The 18,903-nt window shown below is 39.2% G+C and overlaps 1 pseudogene; it reads right to left on the reverse strand.

The window, feature by feature from the left end:
- Positions 1-17,473: 17,473 nt before the first annotated feature.
- On the reverse strand, positions 17,474-18,696 carry LOC110707434 (annotated as a pseudogene).
- Between the last annotated feature and the right edge of the window lie 207 nt (positions 18,697-18,903).

The raw sequence follows: 18,903 nt of genomic DNA on the forward strand, positions 1-18,903 counted from the left end.
GCACTGCAATATCATGGAAATCAACAAAGCAGACATTGACCGCGACATCCTCAAATCATGCAGAATTGATATCCCTCTATGAAGCAGGACGAGAATGTGTATGACTGAGGTCGATGATCGGTAATATCCAAAAGGAGTGTGGAATGAACGCAATAACAGAAGACCCAACCATCATATTTGAGGACAATACAACATGCATTTCTCAAGTGACTGAAGGATATATTAAGGGCGATAAAACGAAACATATTACCCCAAAACTGTTCTTCACATATGGTCTGCAAAAGGACGAGGAAATAAATATCCTGCAAATTCAGTCTTGTGACAATCTTGCCGACCTGTTCACCAAATCACTTCCTTCGAAGAAATTTGAGCAGTTAGTTCACAAAATCGGGATGCGACATCTCCGTGAACTATGCTGAAATCAGGGGGAGTATTATATGTACTGCACTCTTTTTCCCTTCGATCAGGTTTTTATCCCACTGGGTTTTTCCTGACAAGGTTTTTAACGAGGCAGTATACCAAAGCATATAATACTATATCGTTGTACTCTTTTTCCCTAGCTATGGTTTTATCCCAAAAGGGTTTTACCTAGCAAGGTTTTTAATGAAGAAACAAATATTTTTTTATGTATGAGTATGGGAATTCAAGGGGGAGTGTTAGAAGACAATGTGAATGCCAATCATTGATTTGATGTTGCAATGCACATATAAGTCCAACCCTTGTGAACTTATATGGCAATATATGAGAATGATTGAATTGTACTCTTAGTATAGAAGTATTAGATATATATATAGGATGTCATACGAGGCAATAATAATAACATACTACAATTTCACTCATCCTCTTTACTCCTTCTCCTTCACTTTCACCTTTCACTGATTAAAGACTTTCTATCGATAAACATTTAACATTATGTATTTTCTTTTTCCTATCCTTATACGCTGCTCATTTTTTATTCACAATCATAAGTGGTGAACAAGTTACTCAGTACCTTTTTACCACCTACAATTCCTTTGCTAACATTTTTGATAGAATTATTTCTCCAATTGACCAATTTTCTCAATCTTTGGTTACAGAAGAATGATTTTTGGTGTAAATATTAGGTTGAACACAAATGTTCAAAAAATCGGATGTACGATAATGCTATTGTAAATCAATAGCACGTGAACCCTCTTCATTACTTTCTTTTTTCAGTTTCTCTCTCTCCTCACTTATTTTCACCCACTATGGAAGCCACCACCGTTGCCGCAAGCTTGAGCCTCTATCTCTCCTACCTTATTTTTCACCCACTAAGGGAAGCCACCATCGCCGCCACCACTGCCGCGAGCTTGAGCCTCGTCAACAGTCATCTGACGGTCGTTGAGTGTTTGGCCGTTCATTCCTTCGATCGTGACATCAAGCTCTTCTTTGCTTCCGAAGGTAACAATGGTAACGATGCCAAATCCTCTGACGGTGGTAATGATGCCAAATCCTCTGTTTTGTGAGTAACAACAGTTTAATAGTAATAGATCAAAAGTAGTAGCAGAAATTTTCGAATCAAAGTAACATAATATGGTTCACTTTTGGAAAAAAAAAACTGGTGAGATTTTGATACTCTGTTTTGCAATTTGCATATGTAGCTTAATTACTTTTGTGATAAAATGGGTCACTTTTTGTGGAAAAAAAGGACACTTTTGTAAAAAAAAGGGATATTTTTGTGAAAAAAATGACACTTTTGTGAAAAAAGGTTATTTTTGTGAAAAAAAAGGGGTCACTTTTGTAAGAAAAAGAGTCACTTTTTCGCAAAAATATTCGATGTACATAAAATTATTGTAAACCGGGGACATGCAAAAGTTTTTATAGGTTGAATCACTCCAACATTAACGAATTCAATATTTTTGGAAACAAATAGGTGAGAAAATTATCCAAATATCCCCACTCTTTTCCGAATTGTGTGATTATCGACAACAAAATTGTTTGCGATTTTTAATTACCCAATAAAACACATGAACGATAGCAAAAACGCGTAATGTCATTCTTTACAGAAATTTGCCCAAAAATGAAAATGGGCGTCAATTAACAAAATATTAAAACTTTTAGGTCGTAATTTGCAATTTTTATTTTAAAAAGCTACAATTGGCAAAGTGGGTATTTTATATGGTTGTATTTGAAAGATTTTCCTTTTTCTGTGTAATATTTTGACTTTTTGCCTTATTTACGTAAGTTATTTTGACTAACGATAGTGATTAATCTATAAGAAAAAATATAGGTATATGAGTACTTGTTGGTAGTTATTGATAATCTATATTATTATTAAAACTCATGGTATTAACATTCTAACGCCATGTGTCACCCCTATTTATTATTTGGTGTCACATGTGCGCCTTGTAATGTCATCCTATATTATGTGTAACACCCTTCTTTCACAGCATTAAATTGTAGTAACGTGTAAATAATTTTAAAACTCTTCATTTGTATAACTTTAATTCTCTATAATAATGATTTATTTACTTCAAAACATATTCATATGTATAAACCCCCTCTCTCTCTCTCTATATATATATATATATATATATATATATATATGTGTGTGTGTGTGTGTGTGTGTGTGTGTGTGTGTAGAACCAAGTTATAATGAGAACCAAGGCTAAAATAAGAACTAATGTGTAGAACCAAGTTATAATGAGAACCAAGGCTAAAATAAGAACTAGGAACTAATCTAGGCCCTTAGATCATGTTAATCGGACGGCTCACATGCTTCCCGTATTATTAATGACATTTTTGTAACATTTTACATTATAAAGTAGTTTCTAGTTTCATTTCTCAAAAGTAAATGAAAATTTAGTAAAACTAAATGAAATCAGTCTTAAGGTAAATGAAATTGCCTTAAAAGTTAAAAAACTGGAAAAAAGTTTGAAAATAGCGAAATTACGAGAATGCCATTAATGAGAGCGGGTGCAATGTGAGCCATTAGATGGAGTACGATCAATGGATGAGATTAGTTCCCAGTTCCTATTATTCACCTTGGTTCTCACATGATCTCAATCCTATATATATGCCACGACCTTCGCCATGGGCCTAACCTCCAACCTTGGTTTTGGAATGGATTCCCTCTCCGGCCAGTTGAGCCCATTCTCTTAGGCGGCGTAGGATTCCCTTCTGGCCACAAAAAAAAAAAAAAAAAAAAAAAAAAAAAAAAAAATTGGGAAATTCTCTTTGGTAAACCTCTATTTTTTATTATTCTCTTTGGTGAATTGTAAAAAAAGTAATTATCCTTGGTAAACCATATTTAAAAAAATTAAGCCATTGGTAAGATTGATGAGTGTAATTAGGGATTCTTTAACCATGGTTAACATTTTATAATTAAAAAATACTGTGATGCCTAAAATACCCTCGCCCTCATTTACTTTTGCCCAACCACTTATGTCTAATTAGACATTAAAAATTGGAGGGGAGGGTTAAACGTTCAGGCTTCTAAGTTGATTACAAAACCTTCACCGGCGAAAATCTTCATCTTCATACCTTTAATCTGTGAAATTATTCGTGAAAAATTTAGGGTTTGTGACATCTATAATTTTGGGTACCCTTTGAAGTAGGTTGATTATTACTTGAAGAGGATTTGAGTGATAATTCTTGAAGGTTTGATCGACAATTCTGGTTGACAAACGTCGTGTTTGGGTGGAATTTGAGTGACGATCGGCATCAAAGTTCGGACTTTTGCAAATATATCACCATTGAGTCAGAATTGCAGCGAGGTTAGTGTTTATTTTTGCTTAACATTGCCAAGGTGCTCTGTTTTTTTGTTTCGTGGGGTTGAAAATGAAATGCTGATGATTTTGTTTGGTATTTTTGTGTGATTGATGATGTTAATTGGTAAAGTTGAAGTTTTTAGGGTAAATTATGTGTATGTTGTTTATTGTTGGATTGGTTTGCTATTTTAGGGCAGGTTCTTATACAATTATTTGTTGGATGTTGTTTGGTTTGATTGATGCAGAATGGTTGATAAAATTGTGCTACAATTTCAATATAGGGGTGTTGATGTGTCTGTTATGGTTGATGATGTTGATAAGGTCAACTTTATAGACCTTATTGTAGAGTACTGGGAAACAGCTAGGGAGAGTAATATTGAAACACCAAAAAACCCCACTTTTCAGTGTGTCTATAAAATGAAGCATGTTCAACTGCTAAGTGATGCTGATTTGATGAAGATGTTTTCAAATTTGCCTGAAAAAAGTGAGATATACATATGGGTTGGAGATGGGTTAAAAGATAGTAAGGTTGTTGCAGTTGCAAGATCATTAGTGGCTGGAAAGGAACCAGTAGCTAATCCTATAGCTAAGCCAGTAGTTGAACCATCACTTACAAATAAGAAAAAAGCCACACCTAGGAAGCAAAAAGAAAAACAGTTGGTGGAAGCTGAAGTAGTTAGCAAGGAAGAATTTGATAGACATGTTAACACAGTAGGACAGTCAAAGAATGTGAGTCAACCTGAGGTTCTAAATTATGATCCAGATCAAACTTGGGCTGAGTTAGAAGCAGAGATGGAAGCAGAGTTGGCTGCAAACCCACAACCTAAGGGTAGAAGGAGAGGGAATGAAAGGAAAGGGAGAGGGAATGAAAGAGGGAGAGGGAGAGCTTCTGTCAAAGTGAGGGGGGCAGGGACTGAAAGAGGGAGAGGGAGAGGGAATCAAAGAGGGAAGGGAAGAGGGAATGCCTTAGAAACATGGTTCAACATTTACCCTAATCCATGGCAGACTGACGAGCCTAACAAAACAGATGACCAACACCAAAGTGATGATCTAAACCAAAATGAATACCAGCCTCCCCATGACATCATCACACAACAAAGTCAAGCCCAAACACAAACCCAATCTTTGATACCTCCCTTGCAAAACATAGGTGAGTTTGGGACTAGGGCTACTTCAGGTGAGGGTGATTCTTCTAAATCTTCTAGAGTGTCAGCCTTTTTCCAAAAGAGATTACCTAGGAAAACTGCTAAGAGAAAGGGGATTGTGATTAGCAATAGTCAAAGTGGGGGAGGGAATGAACAACAACCTGTGGAACAGAATAGGAGAAGGGGTATGGTTGTTAGTTTAAGTGAAGATGACGTGGACACTACTCTGGTGCCATTTGATGATGAAGATGATAGTGAAGATGATGGCTACATACCTACTGGTGTGTTAGATGAAGAGTTGAGTGGTGAGTCAGATACTGTGAGTTTAGATGATGAAGAAGACTTACCTAATGATGATTATGGGCCTATGATTGAAGACAACTTTGACCCTTTTGAAGATGAACACTTTGAGTGTGAGAATGAGCAAGACAATTATCTAACTAAGTTGTACAACAATGGAGAAGTGTATATTGATGAGGGATTTGGGAACATAGTTTTGAAGCCTTGGCAGTTGTTCATGGATAAACAATACCTCAGGGATGTTGTGAGGGATTATTGCATTCAGTGTGGTTTTTCAGTAGTGATTGACTTTGCCAGCAACAAGAGATACTGTGCTAGGTGCTCAGATATGAATTGTGGGTGGAGATTGCATGCTTTTGTGCTTCCAGATGGTACAACTTAGGCAATCAAAAGCATACAAAGCCCAGAGCATACTTGTGCAGGACTTGAAACAAGAAATAGCATGGTGAATGTCAAGTGGGCAATAAGGGTTTTACTTGAAGACATCAGGGCAAACAATGATGTCCCTGCAAAGGCTCTTAATCAAATGTTATGGAAAAGATATGGAGTGACCATGGCATAAAGTACCTTGTACAGGGTTAGGACAAAGGCTTTAGTGGAAATTCATGGTGGTCATGATGTTTCCTACAAAGAATTGCCAAGGTACTGTGATGTTATCAAGGAGCTAAACCCCAACTCATTAGCTTTCTGTGCATGAAACAATGTGGGTCTTGACAGACCTATGGTGTTTAGTTCAATATTCATTGCATTTAAAGCTGCACTTGATGGGCTGAGTGCTGGGTGCAGAAGTCTGATTGGGGTAGACGGAGCTCATCTAAAGGGTAACTATGGTGGGGTTTTACTGTCTGTAGTTGCTCTTGATGGAAATAATGAAATTTTTCCTGTAGCATGGGCAATAGTTGGTGCAGAAGATGCAGACAGTTGGAAGTCCTTTTTATATCACTTGAAAAATGCTCTACAACCAAGTGGGAGGGGTGATGATTGGTGCATCATCAGTGATAGGCAGAAGGTATTTAATTTTCCCTTAAATTCTATACTTTGACTATGATACAATATAGTGTGTTTACCAAACATATATATCATTTGTGCAGGGTATTGATCCTGCAATTTCTGATATTTGGCCAAAAGTGGGCAAAAGGTACTGCTGCAAGCATTTGGTCAAGAATTTTAAGAAGGAATTTCCTGGGTTTTTGATGTTTCAACTGTTTTGGAAGGATGCTGGAGCTTACAATCCATTCACATTTAAGAAAGCAATGGAGGCATTGCAAAAAGCCAATCCCTTAGCTCTAGTTTGGCTGTCAAAGCTTGGACCACAGTCAAGATGGTCAAAGCATGCCTTCAATCCAGCTGTAAAGTGTGACAGCAACAAATCTAACTTTGTTGAAAGCTTCAATTCCACCATGGGCATTGATAGATGCAGACCAGTGCTAACTCTACTTGAAGGTAATTAACTAACCCTACTTACTTTGATATAGTGTTAAGATAACTTAGTTAGCGCCAACTCTAATTTGATATGCCATGAACTTGTACTGCAGGTATTAGAAGACTAACTATGGTTAGAATGGCAACCAGAAGGGAAACATGTGAGAACTGGAGAGATGATGTTGACAAGCGCACTTTAGGGCGCGCTTTAGAGCATATTTTAGGATGATTTTGGATGTATTTGGGGCCGTTTTGGCCGATTATTACCTTGTTATGCTTACGTCCCCCATATTACGTGCTTCACGGGTTTTCGGTTTGTTTTTTATGTGTTTTCAGGTAATATCAACCGAGTTTAATCGGATCCCGAGCCCTTGATGCGTAACCGAGCTAGCCTTGACCGAAGTCCGAGGAGTTAAGGAAGTTCAAGTGCCGTGCATTGATTACATAGCACAGGCAGCACGGCCGTGTTACCATAGGCACACCCGTGCTGGCCTATAAGCAAGCAACCCCAGGCAAGGCAGCACGGCCGTGCAAGCCAATAGCACGGCCGTGTCAGTATCCACGCACCCGCACGGCCGTGCAGGCCATTAGCACGGCCGTGCCATATGTTGCCCGTGCCCGTGTCAGTTTCAGTATGAGCCCCGTGCTAGAGCATATTCAGCACGGCCGTGTCATTTTTAGCACGGCCGTGCAGTAGCACGGCCGTGCCAAATTGAAGAAGAAATCCGGTTTACCTACTGACAAGCTAGCACGGCCGTGCCAAATACAGCACGGCCGTGCTGATCCAGGGTTGACTGCGCGCTTGACTTCTCCGAATTAGAAGACGTATATAAGGCCCGACTTTAAGAGGATTGGGAGACAGTTTTAGAGATAGTTTTTGAGGGCCTTTGTAGAGAGTTATTGGAGAACGTTCTTAGTATTAGAGATTCATTAGTTTTCTTAGAGATTATTCTAGCGATTTTAGTTTTCTTGGATTGATTTGAAGCAAGATTTGTGAAGATTCTTTGTATTATTCATTGACGACGGATATCAAAGTTCTGAACTTTTCCATTGATTCGCATCAATACAATTGGTATTATTCATTCTTGTTTATTAATCAAGCTTTATTATTCTATAATCAGAATTCATGTTTATATCTATTATGCTTTTGGAATTCATTATTGCTTTGATTATGAATATGTGTGAGTAGTCTCCTAGCTAGGGTTTCGGGATGAAACCCGGCCTAGGTAACCTATGTAATTGAGGATTGATTTTGATAAACGGATTGTGATTAAATTGATTATATGCGATTGCATGTTAATTCATTATAATAGGAGTAGCTAACCTAGAATCTTGAATTTGATTGCATGATATCCTTGATTTGAACAAGAGATTGTGAATTGAGTATTTCATTGTTGAATGTGGTTTGATTATGTATCGAGTAATGTTAAGTGCATGAGAAATCCAAGCTTAATATTGCCCGTTGTCTTCCTACCTCATGATATTGATCAGACATATAGTCTTTGCATATCCCGTTTGTCTCTGTGATTCCTTGTTGCGTAGTTACCAATGGTTTGGTGAATTCCCGTCTTCCCTAGTGTCTTAGTTTATCTGGTTTATCCCATCTTATTAGTAGTATTTTAGAACACCATTTTCCATTGATTTCGAACTAGCTTAGGTTTAAGATTGATTTGCAATTACTCTCGTTCCTCGTGGACCGAACCTTTATTTGCCATTGTACTTGGTTATAGGGTGTTCGTATAAGTATTGTTTGATTGAGAGTTAGATTGTAGCGACCGATTTAACCCACGTCAAAATGGCGCCGTTGCCGGGGGACGGTGTTTGTTAATTGCCTTTTGATTTCTTGAGTCTAGTTCATCATAAAAAAAAGCACAAAAAAATTTTCCACAGTGGCGAAGAATAGGAAAGATTTGTCCGATAATCTTGATGATGCACTTTGGGCATACCGGACCGCTTTCAAGACCCCAATAGGCACCACCCCATACCGCTTGGTCTACGGGAAAGCATGTCACCTCCCGGTCGAACTAGAGCACCGCGCTCAATGGGCTATCAAGAAGATAAATTTTGATCTAGCAAGCGCGGGAGAGCAACAGATGTTGGACCTTCATGAATTGGAGGAGCTTCGGATGGACGCATATGACAGTGCGAACCTATACAAGTCCCGATCTAAGGAGTTCCATGACCGGAAGATAGAGTGAAAGGTGTTCAATGTTGGTGACAAAGTCCTCTTATATAACTCTAGGATGAAGCTCTTCCCCGGTAAGTTGATGTCAAGATGGAGGGGTCCATTCACTATCAAAGATGTTTTCCCTTCCGGTGCGGTTGAGCTTTATGATTCTAGTGGGTTGCAATCCTTCGTGGTTAATGGGCAAAGGTTGAAGACATACTATGAGGGAGCCCATGTTGGTGTGATAGATGTGTTCAAATGCGGTCACAAGAGTTGAATGTGACCACGTCAAGCTATCGACGTTAAACTTAGCGCTTCCGGGAGGCAACCCGATTTTCTTGCTTTTACTAGAGTAGTTTCTTTTGTTTTGTAGTTGGTTTAGCTCCTAATTTGTGTGAGTTTTGTGTGCTCTTGTGTGTTTTTGTGCAGGTAGAAGATTGGTTAGAAGTCGGAATGAAGAGAGTGATGCGTGCCTTGAAGGAAAAGAAAACCTGCAGACTGCAGCAAACAGCATGGCCGTGCCATCAGACAGCACGGCCGTGCCAGAATTTGGCACGACCACCTTTTTCTCTCTAAACTAACCCAAACCCCCAACCTCCTCCCCCAATTCCTCAAATCAAACCCTAATTCCCCATATTCTTCTTTCAAGATCTCGGCATCCTCCTTGCATTAGAGCATTTTTCAAGTGATTGGAAGCAAAATTCGGCCCTCTTTGAGCTCGCCACAACTCCACTTCGTGGAGTCCTCGGTGAATTCGTTCTTAAACTCATTGATTTTCGCAATCTTTGTCCAATTTCATTAGTTTTATTGAATATTTGTTGTTGAATTGTGCTTTATTGTTGCAAGTTTGGGTGAACTAGTAGTGTTAGGGTAGTACATTGCATGCTAGGATAGTTTCTTGCTTGTTAATTGGTATATTGTGCTTAATTTCTTGAATCAAACATGCCTAGAACAAAGACATCGACTAGGAGGCCGGGTCGGGACGATGCATCCTCATCCATGGTTCCACCCACGGTGGATACCATGGGTATTGCTTTTAATAACCCGTCCTTTTTGGAAAAATTTGCAGGACTATCCCACCGACCGATCCGGCCTACAGAGTTCTACGACCCTTTAGCCGCTAGGGCTCTAGGGATCGAAAGCGACATGGTTCAACTATTTTCATTTACCAACTTTGATTCTTTCCTTACCATGCATGCTCTCACTTACAAGAGGCTTACCCTCGAATTTTTGTCTTCTTTGTACGTGCATCGGGATGAGCATAACTCACCCCGGTACTTGTCCTTTCAACTAATGAACTCGGGCACCATTCAAATGTCGGTGGCCCAAGTTAATGTCGCCTTTGGGCTGACATCCAACCTGAAATATGGTCCTAAGGATGGCCACTCAAAACACTACAACTCCGGGTTGTTTTGGCGGCAAATCACGGGGAAGATGGATAGAGATCCCCGTAGGGATAAGGCGACTTCCATCGTCAATCCCGCCTTTCGGTTGTCCCACAGGACCTTCTCCTCTACTATCTTTGCTAGAGGAGATAGTTCGGGTGTAGTCTCCACTAGGGAGTTATAGTTTATTTGGCACCTCACCCGTGGGGACGGGCGTCTAGACATGGGAGCGTGGTTACTAGACCACCTCGACGGTGTAGCCCGGGGTAGGGGTGATATTACTATCGGTGGCATGATCACCATTCTTGCGCAATATAATGGGATTGATTTTTCCGACTTGCAGGCTATCCCAGGCACTACGAGGCTTGATATGCGCACCCTGAGAGCCATGCAGTGGCTTGAAGGGACATCCCAGCCGGATTGCTATTTGTGGCTCGTAGCAGGCAAGCCATACGCCTACTTGCCCGATCCGGAGAGGACGGTGGTTTACAACAAGGACAACTGGATCTTCAACCCCGACTTTGCCTGGCACGAGGACGGAGGCACGGAGTATGTAGACCGCAGTTCCCAGCCTCACCAGGGGGATGAGCAGGCCCACGGGGGCCAAGGAGGTGATGATGCTGATGATGATGATGATGACGAGGAGGGTGGCCCGGATGCGGCCCAGCAGATCCCGGCGCAAGACTTCACTTGGCTCCGCCAAGGAATGGAAGATTTGAAGCTCGAGGTAGCGGATTTGCGCCGGTCGAACGAGGATATGACCTCCGCCTTCAGAGACCTGAAGAGGAGTGTTGATGATATGGCCTCCCGTTTCCCTTATGGCCCGGGCGGGCCTAGCTCGTGATCCCTTTCCCTTTCCCTTTAGTTACCTCCCTCTCCTTACTATTGTAAGTCCTTGATGTATAAACATTGAGGACAATGTTTGATTCTAGCTTGGGGGGGGGTCTTACTTGTATATATATAAAAAAAAGAACAAAAAAAAAAAAAAAAAAAAAAAAAACAAAAAATGAGACAAAAAGATTTACTGCTTTCCTAGACTAACCTTAATTTGTTTGCTAGTATGTCTTTCCTTTTTGCAGATTGGGAACATTCGAGACGCGGCATGAGTTTGAAGAACGATGCTATGGCCGTTAATTGGAGCTCCCGGGAAGCAAATTTGGTGAGATCTTTTCCTTTTTTTTTGTGTGCTTAGGATAGTTTAGTTTAGGAAGAAGTTGAATGGTTCGAGGATGTTTGATCGGTTCTAAGGAACCTGGGATCGTTGATGTTGATATCATTCGATCACTTGTTTGTCGATTGGGATTTTATGTGATTTTTATGCCTCGTTATTTGCCTTTCAACTTATTCAGTTGGCTTAGTTGTACATATGTTTGTGTTAGATAGGAAAAGCTTCTACTATGAGGATGTGTGGCTTAGCTTATATGATATGTCTCGTAGTCTTTTCCTATGTTTTCGGATCATAATAAACTTGTCTAATTGCAAAATTTTGGAATATTGTTCATGTTGGATTCGAAATGTGAATGAATGTGTATGGAATGTCTATTTCCACTTAAGCCAGTGATGAATACACAGTTTGAGTCTATTGTTGATCAATGTAGACGAGTCTAGGCGAAGGGTAGGGATAGAACACTTTTGTCATGTGAAACTCTATGCCTTTGGGCTGTGGTAAGATGGAGTCGCTTCCCGGTTGTGGATTTGACCCCCTTGATTGGTAGTTGCTTTATTTGTTAGATCCCGTGAGGTTTATTTGTTCTAGCCTTCATCATTCTTGTTGAGTGACATATTTGGATCCTTGATTACGCATTTTTCGATCTTTGTGTTGACTAGTAGCTCCCGAGACTGACTTGACACTTTTAAGGGAGGAAGAGGGCACCTTTTTCATTTTTCTTATTTTGTTCCTTTTGTTTTGTTACAAATTGATTTTCTTTTTACATCATCTTACTTGCTAACCATGTTGAGCTTTAATTCCATTCTTGGTTAACCGTGTTACAAACCCGATGGCCAATGTTTTACCAACCCTTAGTTGTGAAGCGTTTACCTAGATAGGTTGTTGAGCTTATTGTTTACTAATCAAGAAATAAAGTTTGATAGTTGGTTTGAGCAGGTGTGAAAGTGAGCCTAATTGTAAATATGTAATGTGAAAGTCATTTTGCCATCAATAAAAAAAGAGAAAAAAAAAAGAGAAAAAAGAATTTAAAAAGAAAAAAAAGAAGAAGAGAAAAGCCGTCCGAATTGTGAAAAAGGCAAGGACACATAAATAAAGTTTTGAAGTTTGAAAGAGGTCATTTGAGTGTGTATTATATGGATAATTTGGGATGTGTAAGAATGTGAATCAATGAGATTGTGGAAAGTGAATTACATCTTTTGAACTATTGTTTTTGAGAATTGTGATTCTTGCGCTTCATTTAGGAATTAACCCCACTTTTTAAATTGTTTTCACCTACCTTACCCATTGCCAATACATTACAACCCTTTAAGACCCTTAGACTTTAGAGGTGTTCGGTTCTCAAACGGTGGAGGGAGATACCTTTCAACCCTATGGAAAGATTATGCGTAATCGAGATGTCGGGATACCTTTGTTATTTCCTCAAAACATCACTTTTTCCGGTTCCTTCGAGGAATCACGAGGGCCAATTAGGGTGGTGATTTGAAGCAAAAGGGGAGGACGTGGCCGGTTTGGTTGGGTTTAGAGGGAAGCATGATTTCTTTGTTCTCTATGCTTGGTTTAGGTTTTGTTCGCATTTGATCAACGATATCTTGGATTGTGTGTCTCGTTGCTTGTTTGAGTGAGTTTTCATTCCGTGCATGGTTGTTCTAAGTAGGATCCATTGATTTCATTCCGTGCTTAATTTGATTTGTACGCAATGGCATAGTTTATTTGATCTTGTGTGTGTTTCCCTTGGTTTTTGCTCGAGGACTAGCAAAAGTGTAGCTTGGGGGGTTTTGACAAGCGCACTTTAGGGCGCGCTTTAGAGCATATTTTAGGATGATTTTGGATGTATTTGGAGCCGTTTTGGCCGATTATTACCTTGTTATGCTTACGTCCCCCATATTACGTGCTTCACGGGTTTTCAGTTTTTTTTGATGTGTTTTCAGGTAATATCAACCGAGTTTAATCGGATCCCGAGCCCTTGATGCGTAACCGAGCTAGCCTTGACCGAAGTCCGAGGAGTTAAGGAAGTTCAAGTGCCGTGCATTGATTACATAACACAGGCAGCACGGCCGTGTTACCATAGGCACACCCGTGCTGGCCTATAAGCAAGCAACCCCAGGCAAGGCAGCACGGCCGTGCAAGCCAATAGCACGGCCGTGTCAGTATCCACGCACCCGCACGGCCGTGCAGGCCATTAGCACGGCCGTGCCATATGTTGCCCGTGCCCGTGTCAGTTTCAGTATGAGCCCCGTGCTAGAGCATATTCAGCACGGCCGTGTCATTTTTAGCACGGCCGTGCCAGGAAGCTGCACGGCCGTGCCATATATAGCACGGCCGTGCCAAATTGAAGAAGAAATCCGGTTTACCTACTGACAAGCTAGCACGGCCGTGCCAAATACAGCACGGCCGTGCTGATCCAGGGTTGACTGCGCGCTTGACTTCTCCGAATTAGAAGACGTATATAAGGCCCGACTTTAAGAGGATTGGGAGACAGTTTTAGAGATAGTTTTTGAGGGCCTTTGTAGAGAGTTATTGGAGAACGTTCTTAGTATTAGAGATTCATTAGTTTTCTTAGAGATTATTCTAGCGATTTTAGATTTCTTGGATTGATTTGAAGCAAGATTTGTGAAGATTCTTTGTATTATTCATTGACGATGGATATCAAAGTTCTGAACTTTTCCATTGATTCGCATCAATACAATTGGTATTATTCATTCTTGTTTATTAATCAAGCTTTATTATTCTATAATCAGAATTCATGTTTATATCTATTATGCTTTTGGAATTCATTATTGCTTTTATTATGAATATGTGTGAGTAGTCTCCTAGCTAGGGTTTCGGGATGAAACCCGACCTAGGTAACCTATGTAATTGAGGATTGATTTTGATAAACGGATTGTGATTAAATTTATTATATGCGATTGCATGTTAATTCATTATAATAGGAGTAGCTAACCTAGAATCTTGAATTTGATTGCATGATATCCTTGATTTGAACAAGAGATTGTGAATTGAGTATTTCATTGTTGAATGTGGTTTGATTATGTATCGAGTAATGTTAAGTGCATGAGAAATCCAAGATTAATATTGCCCGTTGTCTTCCTACCTCATGATATTGATCAGACATATAGTCTTTTCATATCCCGTTTGTCTCTGTGATTCCTTGTTGCGTAGTTACCAATGGTTTGGTGGATTCCCGTCTTCCCTAGTGTCTTAGTTTATCTGGTTTATCCCATCTTATTAGTAGTATTTTAGAACACCATTTTCCATTGATTTCGAACTAGCTTAGGTTTAAGATTGATTTGCAATTACTCTCGTTCCTCGTGGACCAAACCTTTATTTGCCATTGTACTTGGTTATAGGGTGTTCGTATAAGTATTGTTTGATTGAGAGTTAGATTGTAGCGACCGATTTAACCCTCGTCAGATGTTTGCCCTAACATAATGAAAAGGCTTCAAGTGATTAGCCATGAATCAAGGACATGCAAGTGTTTGAAATCTGGAGATGGATAATTTGAAGTGCTTGATGGGAAGTCAGTGCTCCCTGTCAACTTAAGGGAAAAGACATGTGTGTGTAATGTTTGGCAACTGACTGGGCTGCCATGAAAACATGCTATGAGGGCAATATTGCATGATAATCAAGACCCTAGGGCCTACATTAGTGAGTGGTACTCTGCCACCAGGTACAAACTGGCTTATGCTAACTCTATCAAGGCCATACCAGATGTGGAACTAACAATGGCCTGACAACAATTATCCAGACATTGCCCCACCAGCAATTAAAAGAGGTATAGGCAGGCCTGCTAGGAACAGAAGGAGAGAAGAGGGTGAGAAAGCAAAGGGGAAGAGGTCTAGGAATGTCAGGTGTGGAAAATGCCAGCAATTTGGGCATAACTCACAGACATGCCAAGGTGGCTTGACAGGAAAAGACAAGGCTGCCTTAGGTGAAAGCTCAACTGCTCAGCCAAAAGAAAAGCAACCAAAAAAGCAGAAGAAGGGTGTATCAATGAGTCAACCACAACCAGCAAAATTGCCAACATCATCACAGCCTTTAAGGGTCTCACCAAGGATAAGGAAAGAAAAGGGAGGTGTCTCAGCATCACAACCTGCATCTTAGTTGTTTAAGGGAAATTTGTTTAAGCCACAACATGTATTTGAGAATTTTAAAACAGTTATGTTGCTTATAAGTTAACTGTATGTGTCACACATTAATATGGTGTATTTTTTTTTGGATAACTTATGGATTAATGTAATGTTTTGCTTTTGAAAATTCTCAATGAAATGTGGGCATTATTATTAAGTAAACAGATTGCAAATAACTCAAACATTGTGCATAACAATAGTAGTACCAATTTCATTCAACCAAAACAAAGTACATTAGTTTTAATTCATAGCCCTAATACATAACCTTCGACATCAACATTCTACTTCACCATACTAATCATAATCTAATTCATCATTTTGCAACAACAAATAACATTACAAAATACATAATCAAAGCCATCTTCACAATCAATTTGATGAAGTTCACCAATTCATCCATCCTTAAATTAACAGCAACAAGAGCACCTTCTCCAACCTCCAATTCGTCACCAACCCTGATTATATCCTGCTCCTTCAACCAATAGAAAAAATCGCATGCCCTGTACTTGTAAAAAAGTCTTCTAGGGTTCTTCGTGGTCTCTGAAACCATCACTGCTACAACTTGGGGGGGTACACAATCGCATTGCACATGCTTGACCCAAGCAATCCGATCGTCCATGGTGATTTGCTTAGATGAGGAAGATGACTGACTGTTCTTCATGAGGAAAATCGTGAAATTAGGCTATGAATAAAAAGGGGAAAATTGTGAAATTAGGGTTTGAATAAAAAGGGGGAAATGGTTTAGGGATATATAAGATGAGGAAATCAATTTGGAGGGAAAGTCAGATTAGTTAATTTGGGTCAAATTTGTAATTAAGTCATAGGCTAACCACGGTTAGGCTTAAAATCCCAAATTAAATCATCAATCTTACCAATGGCTTAATTTTTTAAAATATGGTTTACCAAGGATAATTACTTTTTTTTACAATTCACCGAAGAGAATAATAAAAAATAGAGGTTTACCAGAGATAATTTCCCAAAATATTTTTTTACCACCAAAACTTCTTATTTTACCACCAAATAAAAAATTAAAAATCGTTTTTTACCACCTGTCGTAAAAAACCTAACATAATTTTTTTAAAATCTTCGATTTTCGTGTCAAACACGTGCTCTTTAAGGGTTTTGGGGGGCAATTTGGATCTTCGGAGCCAATTTGAGGTCAGAATTGATAAAAAATAGTCGAAAATGCCTCGCTTTGCGTATCTAAAAATACCTCGATTTGCGTGACACCCAAAACGAGACATTTTTGATCATTTTTTGTCAATTCTGACCTCAAATTGGACTCAAAAAACCAAAATGCCCCCCTAAATCTATGAAGAACATGTTTTGCGCAGAAAATCGAAGAAATTTTTTAAAAACCGTTAGATTTAACGGTTTTCTTGACGTTGGGTGGTAAATAACAATTTTTAGAATATGTTTTGTGGTAAAATAAAAGTTTTAGAAGTTTTGGTGGTAAAAAACAATTTTTTGATTTTTTTTTTTTGGTAAAAGTGAAAATTTCCATACAAAGTATTATATTGTTCACTTAATAATCATTTTTCAACATTAACCCTTTTTATTAATCTTCATAAAACTTATAAATTTACGATATATCGGGGCATCGCCCGGGCCAATAACTAGTTAAAGATATTATTAAGCAAAATTTTGCATTGGTATGTGTGACTGGAAACATGTTTTCACTTAAAAAATATAGGGAAGGAGTAACACTTTTTTTTTTATTCTTTTTATTATTATTATTATTATTATTATTATTATTATTATTATATATATATATATATATATATATATATATATATATATGTATATACTTTTAAACGTGACATTATTTTAGATAAATTAATTGACTTTATACCTTTAATACAAATAGTTATAAATGTAGAAGTGGGGATTAAAAATTGGAAATATGTAATACTTGTTCTTTTTTGCATGTTAGAAGAAGTGGCGATATTGTTGTCCCTGAGCTAGCTCATCTTTGTAGTTCTTTCATGAGGGATGATAGTTTGGATTGAAAAAGTTCCAAAGCATCTCAATGCTCTGTAATAAATGACATTATTTCACGACTTAGAGACTTATTTGATCATTTCATATATACTTTGTACTATATTACAAGTTACAAACTTGCATTACAATGCCATTGCCATGTAGTTAAGCTGATAAGCCTTAACATAAACTATGCCAAATTGCCAAGTACTCTTATTAATTAGCATTATTATTCATCCGTATTTAGTCGTCATTCTAAACATAATACAATAATAACGTGTCGACTAAATTAGACCCGAACACATAAAAGTATAAAACTCAAGCATAGCCACCATTAACTCGAATAATCTAACCATTAACCCATTCACCAGCATCACTAGCCAAAAATCCAACAAGAGATGCAACATCTTCCACCTTCCCCAACCTTTTCAATGGACAACTATCAATTACTTTCTTAACCATTTCCTCTGATTTCCCCTCAAAGAACATCTCCGTCGCAACCGGCCCCGGTGCCACCGCATTCACCGTAATCCCACTCCCTTTCAACTCCTTCGCCAATATCGTCGTCATTGCTTCCACTGCCGCCTTCGAAGCCGCATAAGCCCCGTATTTCTCCTTCAAAGACCCCGCCACTGATGACGACACTGTCACGATTCTCCCCCCGCCACCACGCTTGACTCTGTTGGCTGCCTCCTTGATACAGAGGAAGGTACCCCGGGTGTTGATACCGAAAATACGGTCGAAGTGGGAAGCTTCGATGTCGAAGATTGAGGAGTATTTGGAATCGAATATGCCAGCAGAGGTGATGACGATGTGGGGTTGAGTGTTGAAGGTTTGTTCGGCGGTGTTGAAGAGAGCTTTTACTCGGGTTTCGTCGGAGACGTCGGCTTGTATAGCGACTGCGCGTAGAGTGGTAATGGAGGAAATAGGGAGGGAGTTGATTTGAGAGACGAGTTGATCAGCGTGGGTTTTGGAAGATGGAGAGGTGTAGTTGATTACGAGTTTTGCGCCTAATGAGGCTAAGTGGAGTGCTACTCCTCGGCCTATTCCTCGGGAGGCGCCGGTTACGATGTCGACTCGGTCTTTGAGTGTGTTGGTGGTGGTGGTGGTGGTGATGGTGGTGGGTGAGGATGCCATGCTGATTGTTTTGGGATCAGTACGTGTTGTTCTGTGGTGATACCGTGGGTGATGGTGGGTGATGAGTTTCACTCTACAATCCCTACTCATTTATATATCTGTGTCAAAAACATCTCTATCTGACCTTTGTTTCATAATATAATTGATGTAAAATGAACAAAATTAGGGCAACTAATCTTACACAATTTTGGGGGTAAATTTTAGGTAGCTTAGGGGTAGCTAGTACAAAATTAGGGCAACTAATCCATTTTAACATACAAAATACTAAGTATATTTTTGGATTGATAATCTCAATGTATATTTTCATAGTACTATGGTTAGAGATTGTTATACATACACCCGAG

This window comes from Chenopodium quinoa, unplaced genomic scaffold, assembly GCF_001683475.1.
Source record: "Chenopodium quinoa cultivar QQ74 unplaced genomic scaffold, ASM168347v1, whole genome shotgun sequence".
Classification (NCBI taxonomy): Eukaryota; Viridiplantae; Streptophyta; class Magnoliopsida; order Caryophyllales; family Amaranthaceae; genus Chenopodium; species Chenopodium quinoa.